Source organism: Photinus pyralis, unplaced genomic scaffold (genome assembly GCF_008802855.1).
Source record: "Photinus pyralis isolate 1611_PpyrPB1 unplaced genomic scaffold, Ppyr1.3 Ppyr1.4_LG4, whole genome shotgun sequence".
NCBI lineage: Eukaryota > Metazoa > Arthropoda > Insecta > Coleoptera > Lampyridae > Photinus > Photinus pyralis.
In genome coordinates, this window is record NW_022170511.1 from 12586543 (window position 1) to 12592542 (window position 6000).

Below are 6000 nucleotides of genomic sequence, written 5' to 3' on the forward strand. Positions count from 1 at the left end.
AAACTAAAATTAAAAACAGGTGCACCGTTTATTGATCTTACTTCGACACTGTTGGAAACGAGGTTGGAAAGATGCCATTATTCATAAATAATTGTATAAATTGGTTCCTTGCAGAAGAATTATAACATAACCTCGAGCATAACCTTAGTCAATAAGATGTTGTCGAATCGTAAATTCAAAGTTTTCATTGGGGACAACTGACAAGTGTAGTAAATTTAAATGCCTTAATAGTGGTTTGCCATAAGGATCGGTACTTACACCTCTACTTTTCACGGTTCATGCAAGTGACATACCTACCACCGAGCCTACCACCAACTTCTTGCAGGAAGTTTATTTATACAACAGATATTGCTCTTACCAACATACCAATATACCAAAATAATACGTTCCATAAGTTAGAAGAATCTTCTTAATGAAGATTTACAGATTATGGTGGATTACTATATCAAATGGCGACTTTGTCCTAATCCCAAGAAGACTGAAATGTCTTGCTTTCATCTTTGCAACAGAGATAAAGAAAGGGAGCTCAAATCCTGTTATTTGTAATCGCAAAAATGTTGTATTAAAACTTGATATACACACTGGCACTTACCAATAGTGTTAACTACCGGTAAAACCGGAAACTTTAATTAGTTAAAAACCATCAACGCAGATACACTATTTACTATATCTACAATCTAGAAATCAAATTTCATTCTGATAGTTCTTAAGACTCCAGAGATATTTACTTGCTTTCACACTGCCCATAGAAATATCGGTATTACGTATTAGCTGATTCGCCCATCGTATTGCAAGTTAATAGACCCAATGAACCTTAATTTTTTCACTTTCACTTAAAAAAAAAATAAAAAGTGCACTTTTTCGCTCTTGATGTCTGTCTGTCTGAGTGACAAAGGCTCCGGAACTACACCACTTACAGACTTGGTATTGGTGTTATTCGATCAAAAATTAAAAATTATTCCATGTTTGTATTCTCGTTAAGGCATGAAATGTCCATAAGGGCTATTAAAATCGAAAAAAACAAATTTGAAAGTGCACTCTTTGCCTCTTGCTCACAAGCGGCTAAACGAATTTGTTTAAACTAGGAGTATCAAGTTCCGTGGATATCTAATATAAAAGAGAAACTGGTCAACGTTTTTCAATATGGCGTTACAAGTTAAAGGGAACTTTAGGCCCGGTGCACAAGAGCTGCAAAGTAATCGGGACGCCAAGATTGTATTCTATCCAGATAGTCGGAAAGACGTTGGGAATAATGCGGCGATGCACAAGGGACGCCGGTACCTTTCGAATACCATGCCCCATTAGTCATTATTTCCAACGTCTTTGGGACGATCTTGATAAAAAAACGTTGTCGGCCTCCCTATTACTTTGCAGCTCATGTGCACCTTAGGAGACTTTTCACTACTAACTTAGACTTAGGATCACTCCGAACTTCCAGCTTTCTCCATAAAAATCTTTGGGTAAACTTGATCTTATAATATGCTGTCATATACTCGCACTATTTTATGATTACTCGTCATAGTGTGAGGAAATGTTTAATACATCTCCGATATCGATTAACACTTTGTTACCCTTTGCATTTTTGACCTTTCCTTTGATACATTCCTACTAAACTATAAAAGAATAGCACTCCTAACGCAAGGCACACGTTAGGGGGTTAATGGTGAAGAGTTTATTATTAGCATTAGCCTTGACATTTTTATTCAATTTGTGCCAGCGTCGTGTTAATGTAGTATTGATTCCCGCTATTTTATTACACAAAAGGTGATTTTATCTTCGTTTCGTAGATAGGGAAGTTTATTAATTTGTTTGCGTAGTGGCGCCTAGCAGACTAAATCGATAGTTGGAATCTAGATAACATCAAGTTGTGAAAAGAAGAGATGGGGATGTAGTAACACATTTAAAATGAAAGACTATGCCAGTTCCCAGTAACGCTCCTTAATTTCTGGGAAATATCAACGTAACAGCCAGCCAGACACATCGTCTTCTAAATATAGCACCATTAACTTTTGAAACTATTTTAAAGGCGACAGTTGCTAAATTACAATTTACTCTCTTGAATGTTACGACATACTAACAGTGTTTTGCAATAATCTAAGTACAACAATACATATTTAGTGCATGTGTACACGCTGTGTTTAGGTGTGCAGGTTACAAAAAAAAGCGTGGGTGTACATACAGCGGTAGCACAACTATTATATTAATATTTAATTACTTATTGACTCACCTTGATGTTTAGAGTCAAATGGAGCTATTAAGAATGCGAAAATGATTTATATTTCACAGGTAGACACTATTAGAGTACTACAAACTTCCGTGTTCGCTGTAAGACCGTAACTGAGGAAATCGCAGGCAGTAGGAGTAAAAAAATATTCGTACAGGTAATGCAATAAGAGAGAGGCCTATCAACACGCCAGCGATATTTGGGTTATCCTGTCTTTGAAAACGTAAACAATCAAACGTAGAGATAATTTGTCCGGTCTTTGCAATCAGCTGTTGTATTATATAAATCTTTAAATGACGTATTTAGCATTACGAACGAGGCCAGTGACGCCGACGGACCGACCGAATACGTGGCTTCGTCGATATATTCGTTGAAGTACTGACTGCGGTGGAGTTGTGGTATTACGTAACTAAATCGGCGTCGGCGGCGTAGATCTTTTCATGTAGATTCTTGCTATTAATGGCACTATCAAGGACGCATTTAATCTTTTACTATTTTTTCGGCAATTGTGTGTATTCACCTCACCCCGGCCTGGATTTGAGTTTCTGATTATTTATTTACAGGCATCAACTTTATAATAAAATTATTTTTAATGTCACGTCTCGCCTTGAACTCTAAAGAGAACATTAACTTTATTTATTATTCAAACGTAGGTAGATATTCCTACACTTAATCAATGAACCACGAAAGGTGATATCTCACTTTTCAAGTGCTCCATAGTCCAACGTCGAAAAAATCGGCATGGGCATTCAACTTTAATGCAATCTTAACAAAGGTGATGATGAATGTCAACGCGAGCATATCTATTAAAATTATTATACTGTACATACCAATTATTAAAAAAGGTGTAAGTAAAAGTTTCCGAAAAGTCAAATGTTGCTTGGTTTACACTGTTACAGCACAAAAACCTGTAGCACGCCTTTTTTCATCGATTATATATTAATAATAAATTTATTAAATGTTCCACCTATACCTACATTGTTCTAGTTCTAGTTATAATTCATGGTGATTATTATATACGCGTTTCAAATTGGAATTGTATGTTTATAATATTCCACATCAAAGTATTATTTCGAAGTATAGATCCAATAATATTAAACTGAGAGGAATGAATTTCAAATTAAAAGATAAGATATGTAACAGGTAACAGTACATTGACGTAAAACTTATTCAAAGCTATCTACACGGACAGAGGCGTAAGGGCGTAAAGAATTGAAGAAACATGAAAGACACGAGATCCCGACATGAACGCCTTGTCTTTGGACACTTTAAGACACTTTGGCACTGAGTAATGTCGGTGCCAACACTTCTGCTCTGAACTGAAACACGGCAGCTCCAAGCCATCTCTGAACAAACACAAAGTTAAGCTGCTCTCTACCGTTTCTTAATTTTATTTCTCTTACAAACATCTCCATATCTACAGAGGGATTCTTAGGATACATTGTAACGTAACGAAGCAGAAAGTTGCTAACCTCAAATAAATGTTAAATTTTGATTGCTTGAAGAAATATGAAAATCACAAAAATAAATAGGATTAAAAGCAATCCCAGAAACAATCGGCAATCAGTGCGGCCCTCAGCATCATAGTTGTCGCCGCTATATTGGACTAGGTTGGTGGCACAAAAACAATAGATTAATCGGTAGAATTGCGCGGTTCATGCAAGAAAAGTAGTCCCGGTCCTGTAAAAATTGCATGCAGTCCTTTGCAGCCATTGATCAGCTTGCTTTGAACTGCGCACAATATCAATATCAATATCGTAACTCCAGCAACACTAATGATTGGTCCAGATTATCCTTCATGCGTTGAAGGTAATGCAATAGGACAGGTTAATTCTTTGTTAGGATCAGTTAAATACATTGATTCTTATGAGCCTATTAGCATCAATAAAAAGATGTATTTTCTTTATCTTATCTTGAACAGTAAAAAAACATCCATTTCACCTATTCACTAAACACCGAACGTGGAAAAGACATTCATTATTATTATTATAAACTTAAGAATGAAATACTCACTTTTTCTCATTTCATCTGCACTTATTTCTCCACATAACTTTTCCGAGTCACTTCTTCCTTTTTTAATACTGACGCACTCTATTTACAGTTATGTATGAAACGATAAAGGTAAGCGATAACTCGAATCATTTTGTTAAAATTAGAAAAGTTCATTACTTTTACCATCACATATTTGTTGTTGATATTTAGGGAAGATACAATTGTCTTTTCTTTTTCCTTATTTTCAGCTTCTCCATCAATAGATTCACTGGTTTTAGGCTATTAGGATCTAATAACCTTGGTCCCTCTCACCATCATGATTCAATGATTGATGTAGGGAATGAATGCTCCACGGGAAAGCAGGATTTATAATTCCAGGGACCAGGAACATGATTCTAATCGTGTCCACAATACAAGATTCTTATTTCTGCTACACGGTTATGGATATATGTACCCCAATTTTCTGCTCTTTTTGATCCAGGTGAATGCGGTTGTAGAATCAGACCAATAATTAATCCCGATTTCAGGAAATTCGAAATCATTTTTTATATTGGCACCAAGTCTTGCCCAAATGGAACGACCCAACAACTCTAAACGAGGAATAATCAAATCCTGTTGGGAGCAACTTTGATCTTTCATATCACCGTTTGAATACATGTACTGGTTCTAAATTCAGACTTCAAATATGCACAAATTCAAAAAATTCAAATGCGTATTTGCATCAGTAAATCCTTGTAACAGATGATATACCTCGAGGCAACGAGGAATTTTCAGTTCTTGTAATTTAGATAGTTACTTTCTCCATTTTTTGAACTTTGTAGTGATATCATCTGATAATGGATCATCCCATCCAACCTTGAAATTCCAGGATTGTTGTAATAGTATGGTGGCGATAATAGTAAAAGGGCTGAACAATTCAAGTTGATCGTAAATCATGTATGCAAGTGAGAAAATACTTCTGCAAATAAACGTATTTCCACCATCCACCCAAATCAAATTGACGATTCCCTAGTAGACACTGTGATTCATTCTGAAACATGCACTTTCTATGGAAGGAGCAATTGTGCAGTAATGTAATTCTTTTCTTGGTTGTCGAGGTGATAACTTAAAGTTGCTCCAAGTAGGAATAAACTTGACTATTCAATTCATCTAACATTTGTCACATTTCAACCAGTGAAATGTCTCGATTTCAAATTGCTGCGCCAATGGGAACGAATTATAGTGATAATTGCACGTGTGATATTTCAGCGATAATTTCACGTGTGGTATTTCAGCGACAATTCAACTCATGTATAAAAAATCGCATAAGCCGCAGTGAAATTGTCACTTTGACAGCGGCAAAAGTTACCTGCAACTTTTCCAGCGACAAATGCACTAGTGGTTTTTTCACTTATTCATTTTGGAACCAATTATCGCATTATCCTTTCCCATATGACTAGTTTGACGTCTGTCAGTAATTGATTAGTTATGCGAATTTCTTGTTCGTTAAATTGTCCTGCCGAATTACACTCGAGGTTTGTATTTAAACCGAGTAAATTTGTGTTGTTGCAATTCAAATCTGTTGCCTTTTAGCAATTGAACTCGAAAAACTGTCAACCTAAAAATGCTCCACCTGCGGTGTCGCATTTTTATTAGTTGACAGTTTTTCTCGTCTAATTGCTAGGCAACAGATTTTCATTACCTAAACAACCCAAATTTACTCGGTAAAATACAAACCTCTTGTGCAATTATAAGTGATAATTTCACGTGTGGTATTTCAGCGACAATTCAATGCGATTATTCAA

General features: G+C 35.8%; 1 protein-coding gene across 1 annotated transcript in view; it reads right to left on the minus strand.

The window, feature by feature from the left end:
- LOC116168747 overlaps nt 1-2609 on the minus strand; it is a 95521-nt gene extending 92912 nt beyond the window's left edge. Inside the window, exon 1 of the mRNA XM_031484720.1 lies at nt 2228-2609. The gene's annotated coding sequence lies outside the window, so the exon portion shown is untranslated. The remainder of the gene's footprint in view (nt 1-2227) is intronic.
- Between the last annotated feature and the right edge of the window lie 3391 nt (nt 2610-6000).